We start from the raw sequence: 6,280 nt of genomic DNA on the forward strand, positions 1-6,280 counted from the left end.
AGCAGTGTTGCAAGACACAGCACATCCACAGGAAGGCCGCTTCATTAACCACTTCCATACGGTGATGCCTACATAGGCGGCATGAGGAGCAAGTGGGTACTCGATGATGCCGACGTCGGCATCTTGATTATATTTATTGTAGTCGTACCTACGTAACTTCCATTCTCTCTAAACTGGCTTCATCATATTTTCTATGGTTATCAAAATACACGGGTGAAAGAGAACGAACGATTGAGCACTGACTTTATTTTTTATAATGCGATTATTATGACGCAACATCGCACGTCGGGCAGCTAATGCTGCCAGATGTGTGATGTGCCCCGGAGTGAAGAGGTTAAATCGGCGACCCACCCTCTCTCTCCGTCCCCTCATGCCATGCACTAATTTTCTCACAGGCTGGTGGTGACTGCAAGGTGTCTTGAGGACAATGTAATTGTGTTGTGGAGGACATCTCAACCAATATTGCCAAGATTTGCCTCCTGGTTCAAGGAGGGAGTCACAAAGTACACAAAGATGGTGTGTGGAACAAGAAGGACAGTAGGAAATAGAAGGAAGGGTAGTGAATGGTGGGATGAGGAAACAAAGAAGGTTGTAGAAGAGAAGAAGTGAGCTTTCACAGATTGGTTACAAAATAGGATGTGGGAGTCATATGAGAGGTACAAAGAAAAAGAAAAGAGAAGTAAAGCAAAAAGGTAAAGGAGGCAAAGAGGAGGGCAGATGTGAAATGGGTAAGAGTATGACAGAAAATTTTGAAAGTAATAAAAAGATGTTTTGGAAAGAAATTAAGAGAGGAAGAGGAGGCGAATCAAGCAGAGAAGAAAATGTAAAAGGTGCAGATGGAGAGATGATAATGGAAGAGAAGGCAGTAAGGGGAAGATGGGCAGAATATTTTAGTGAGTTGCTTAATGGTAAGGAGGATAGGGAGGGAAAGATAGCTGCATTTGGAAATGCTAAGAAGATGTCCGTGATGAGTGAGGAAAATGGAGGAGAAATAAGGAAGGATGAAGTGAAGGCAGCTGTTAGATGATGAAAGCAGGTAAGGCACCTGGTCTGGATGGATGCCATGCAGAATGTCTAAAAAAAAGGAGGTACAGTGGTGGTGAACTGGCTGGTGAGGTTATTTAATGTTTGCTGGAGAGAGGGTAGAGTGCCGGAGGACTGGAGGTGTGCCTGTATAGTTCCACTTTAAAAGAGAAAAGGGGACAAGTGTGAATGTAGTAGTTTCAGAGGGATTAGCTTGTTAAGTGTAGTTGGGAAGGCTTATGGGAGGATCTTGATTAAGAGGATTAGGAGAGGAACAGAGGGAGTACTTGGCGAGGAACAGTGTGGATTTAGGACGGGTAGAGGTTGTGTAGATCAGATCTTTGTGGTAAGACAGATATGTGAGAAAGCTATAGGCAATGGTAAGGATGTCTTTTGAGCTTTTATGGATCTGGAAAAGGTTTATGACAGGGTAGACAGGAAGGCACTGTGGGTACTGCAGATATATGGGATAGGAGGAAAGATTCTAGGAGCTATCAAGAGTTTTTACAAGAGTAGTAGAGCATGTGTCAGGATTAGAAATGGAGAGAGTGAGTGGTTCGAGGTAAAGGTGGGACTTTGTCAGGGATGTGTTATGTTGCCCTGGCTGTTCAACTTGTACATGGATGGGGTGGTGCGAGAGGTAAATGCAAGGGTGGTGGGTCAGGGATTGGAGATGTTTAAAGAAAATGGAGAAAAGTGGGAGATGAGCCAGCTGTTGTTTGCGGAAGACACTGCACTTGTAGCAAGATCAGAGGAGGGATTGAGGAAGCTGGTGACAGAGTTTGGGAGAGTGTGTGAAAAAAGAAAGCTGAAGATAAATGTGAGTAAAAGTAAGGTGATGAGATGTACAAGGGGTGAAAGTGGCAGCAGACTGGAAGTGAGCATTAAGGGAGAGCGACTGGAGGAAGTGGATAGCTTTAGATACTTGGGTGCAAATGTGGCAGAGAAAGGTGGAGGTGGAGGTAGAATGTAGATTGAGAGAAGCGAGTAAATGCCTTGGTGGATTAAAAAGTGTAATGAGGAATAGACATTTGGGAATGGATGCTAAGAGGAGATTGTATGGAGAAATTGTGCCGACAGCACTGTATGGGGCAGAAACATGGAACATAAGAGAGAAGGAGTTTGAATGTGTTTGAGATGAGGTGTCTGAGAAGTATGATGGGGGTTACCAGGCTGGATAGAGTGAGAAATGAGGAGGTGAGGAGGAGAACAGGGGTGGAAAAGGAGCTGGGAGATAGGGTTGATGAAAGAGTATTAGGATGGTTTGGACACATGGAAAGAATGAGTGAAAAAAGTCTAGTAAAAGAGGTATGGAAGGCAGATGTGGAGGGAGTGAACATGAGGGGACGTCCTAGGATGGGGTGAAGGGGGCTTTGGGGAAGAGGGGAATGTCTGTTGAGGAAGGACGGGAGAGGACAGAAGACGGGTGAATGGAGAATGGTTGTATATGGATGATGTGATGCATAAGGTGGAATGGGTGTGGGGATGGGGGGTGAGGTAGTATGTGTGTATTTAGGGATGGAATGGGTGGGAATGGTTTTTATGCCTTTTTCTTTTTGGCTACCTCCCTTGTAAGGGGGAAAAAGCCTTGGTATATGTATGTATGTGTATTATTTATGTAAATATGATTCTTATTTATTTTTCTTTCTTTTATCTGTGATTATTATTACGGCAAAGTTGAACCAAGGGCATGGTTCATGAAATTCCATGCTACAAAGCCCTCTGTAAGGGGCACCATCCTAGCCTACCAATGGGGGTGGGGGGTTGTGACGTCAAACCATATAATGATTTTTTTCTACATCCGACCTAGTTATGGACCAAAAGGTCTCCTGTCTGCATGCTCCTCCTTTGTAATCCTTTGTGATAACAATCCAATTCTGAAACCGTCGTGACTATAGCTTGTTTCTTCTGTATTATGGTTTGAGATTCAGATTAACATCATGAAAACCCTACCAGGACACTAGGACGGCGCCCCTCACAAAGAACTCTGTGGCCTGGACTTTATCGAGTCATGACCTTGGTTCAGTTTGCCTGTGCCAGTGTTTAAACTACCATGAGAGGCATGTAATTCCTCAACAGAGAAGACTTACTATATTGGGATCAGGGAAATACAAGGGGACATGAAAGGAAGCTCAAAAAGGATAGTTATAGAAGAGACCTGAAAAAGAACAGCTTTCCACAGGGAGTGGCAGCTATCTGGAACAAACTGGATGAAACAATAGTGTGTGCAAAAACAAAAGAAGAATTTAAGAGCAGACTAGACACTGCGGAATACAGAGATGGGACACCATGAGCGTAGCTCCCCTTCCCGTAAGATACAACTAGGTAAATACAACCTCCGTCGCAAGTAGCGACTTCCTAGCCAGCTTGGCCATCAAGCATATTGTAGTTAGGTAAATACCTCAAACAACACCACAAAACCTCTTTGTTGATTGTTCAGTTGCACAGTTCTCCAGCTGGAGAATTCCAATGCAACATACTGACTGATTAATCTAAAAACAGTCCCTTCTTCTTTCCAAGCTCCTTTTATAATATCAGTGCATGGCCCCAGCACATGTACAATATAATTTGTGTAATTTGCTCATCTGTTGTGCCTCCTCTGACGTAAGCGATTCTCTTTTTCTCTCGTAGTTTCCAACACCTCAAAAACGGGATCTTCCATTTGGGACGATGAGGAGGAGAAGAAAGTTTTCGACATATTAAGAACAGGAAGATCTGGGAACACTGAAAGAAGAAAAGTTTACCACATTAGGAGGAAATTTAAAATCTCATCACTGGAAGGGAAGGACCGGATCATACGGAAAAAATCGGGGAAGGTGATGGTCACAAAGTCAACCATTCAAGAGGCAATTAAATCAGCACATATATTGTTGGGTAAGATTGATTTTGGGTCTGATTAATCAAAATATTTTATACTGGAATACTTTTGTATGGTAACCTGTACTCACCCTTCAACATTGGTCGGTGTAGGAATGTCTACATTATAAAATGGAGGTGCTCACATTATCTTTTCTTAAGTTCTCTCCATGCTGAGGTGCAAAATCCGTGTTATACGATGCATCTTTTGGTAGCCCATTTTCCCAGTCACGCGTTTGCTAATATTGCCTACAGCCAGTCTAGAAATGTGCATTTTTCCATAGTTATGAACTATATTACACACTGATTTAAAGAATTTCTAGAATTTCATTAGTCTGTCAGGAATGTTAAGAGTAAAAGATACCAAAATAAGAATAGTAATCTGAAAAATGTTACTTTGAATTTTGTGTGTAACAGGTCATGGGAGAAAAACCACTCTTGGTGCCATATTCAGTCTCAGTGTTTATTTTTTGTCCTGCCACAAGGATTGAAGTTATCTTCCATTGCATTTAATTTTTTCTTCTTTTTTTTAGTATAACATAGTCACCACAGTCCACAAACTATTTTTCTCAGCAAAAGCATCCATTTATTTTATTTTGCTTTTTTTTTTTTTTTTTTATGTATTATCATTATTATTATTTTCTTTTTCCAGTAAAGTGAGTATTTCATGCATGTGATGTAGAATGTAGTGTAGACACTTCCACCATATTTGCTACATTACACAACATTTAATGAGACTGCAATTTGTGCCCCACTGTATCCCATATTTAAGGTTTCATTTTTAATATTTTGGGCATGATATTCACATACAGCAGCTATGAATTAATATAAGTTTCACATCTATAAATATAGTGGTAACCAGGAGAAGAGTAGGAAGAGTTTTGGATATACATGTTCTTAGGGGAGAGAGTGGGGGAATATCAGATCATTTTTTGGTGGAAGGTAAGTTGAGAGTGGAGGATAGATGGAGAAAGGAGAAGGACAAAAGATAGGGAGGTGCTTAGAGTGAACTGCTTAAATGAGAAAGAAAAGGAGAAGGAGAACAAGAAGCTGAGAGAGGAGTGGGAGTGAGTGAAGGATAGAGTAGAACTAGGAGTGGAGGAGGAATGGGGATGGTTCAAGGAGGGAGTCACAAGGTGTGCAAAGATGATGTGGACAGGAGGAAATAGAAGGAAGGGTCATGAGTGGTGGGATAATGAAGCAAAGAAGGTTGTAGAAGAGAAGAAGTGAGAATTTACAGATTCATTACGAAATAGGACAAGAGAATCATATGAGAAGTACAAAGAAAAGAGAAGAGATGTAAAGCAAAGGAGGCAAAAAAGAAGAGCAGATATGAAATGGGGTAAGAGTATGACAGAAATTTTAAAAGTAATAAAAAGATGTTTTGGAAATAAAAGGAAGAGGAGGCGAATCAAGTAGAGAAGAAAAGGTAAAAGGTGCAGATGGAGAGTTGATAATGGAAGAGAAGGCAGTAAGGGGAAGATGGGCAGAATATTTTAGGGAGTTGCTTAATATGAAGGAGGATAGGGAGGGAAAGATAGTTGCAGTAGGAAATGCCAAGAAAATGACTGTGATGAATGAGGAAAATGGAGGAGAAATAAGAAAAGATGAGGTGAAATCAATTAAAATGATGAGAACAGGTAAGGCAACTGGGTTATAAGGGTATCATGTGGAGTGTCTATAAATGGTGGACTGACTTGTGAGTTTGTTTAATGTCATATAAAAGAGGGTAGAATGATGGAGGACTGAAGGAGTGCATGTATAGTTCCACTTTACAAGGGAAACGGGGACAAGTGTGAGTGTAGTTGTTTCAGAGGGATCAGTTTGTTGAGTGTAGTTGGGAAGGCTTATGGGAAGGTCTTGATTGAGAGAATTAGGAGAGGAACAGAGGGAGTAATTGGTGAGGAACAGTGTGGGCTTAGGACAGGTAGGGGTTGCATGGATCAGATTTTTGGGGAGAGGCAGATATGCAAGAAAGATTTAGGAAAAGATAAGGGTGATTTTTGGGGTGTTTATGTATTTGGAAAAGGCTTATGACAGGGTAGACAGTAAGGCACTGTGTGTATTGCTGATGTATGGGATTAGAGGAGGGCTGTTAATAGTGGTCCTGAGTTTTTATGAGCATAGTAGAGCCTGTGTTAGAATTAGAAATGGAAAGAGCAAGTGGTTTGAAGTAAAGGTGGGACTTTACCAGGGATGTGTCATGTCACCATGGCTGTTCAGTTTATACATGGATGGGGTGGTGCAAGAGGTAAATGCAAGGGAAATGGGTCTGCAGTTGGAGATGGTTAAAGAAAATGGAGAAAAGTGGGCGATAAGCTAGTTGTTGTTTGTGGACAACACTACGCTTGTAGCAGGATCAGAGAAGGGATTGAGGAAGCTCATGTCAGAGTTTGTGAAG

The sequence above is a fragment of the Oratosquilla oratoria genome, chromosome 12 (assembly GCF_046742065.1).
Source record: "Oratosquilla oratoria isolate Oo_2021 chromosome 12, ASM4674206v1, whole genome shotgun sequence".
NCBI classification, from domain to species: Eukaryota; Metazoa; Arthropoda; class Malacostraca; order Stomatopoda; family Squillidae; genus Oratosquilla; species Oratosquilla oratoria.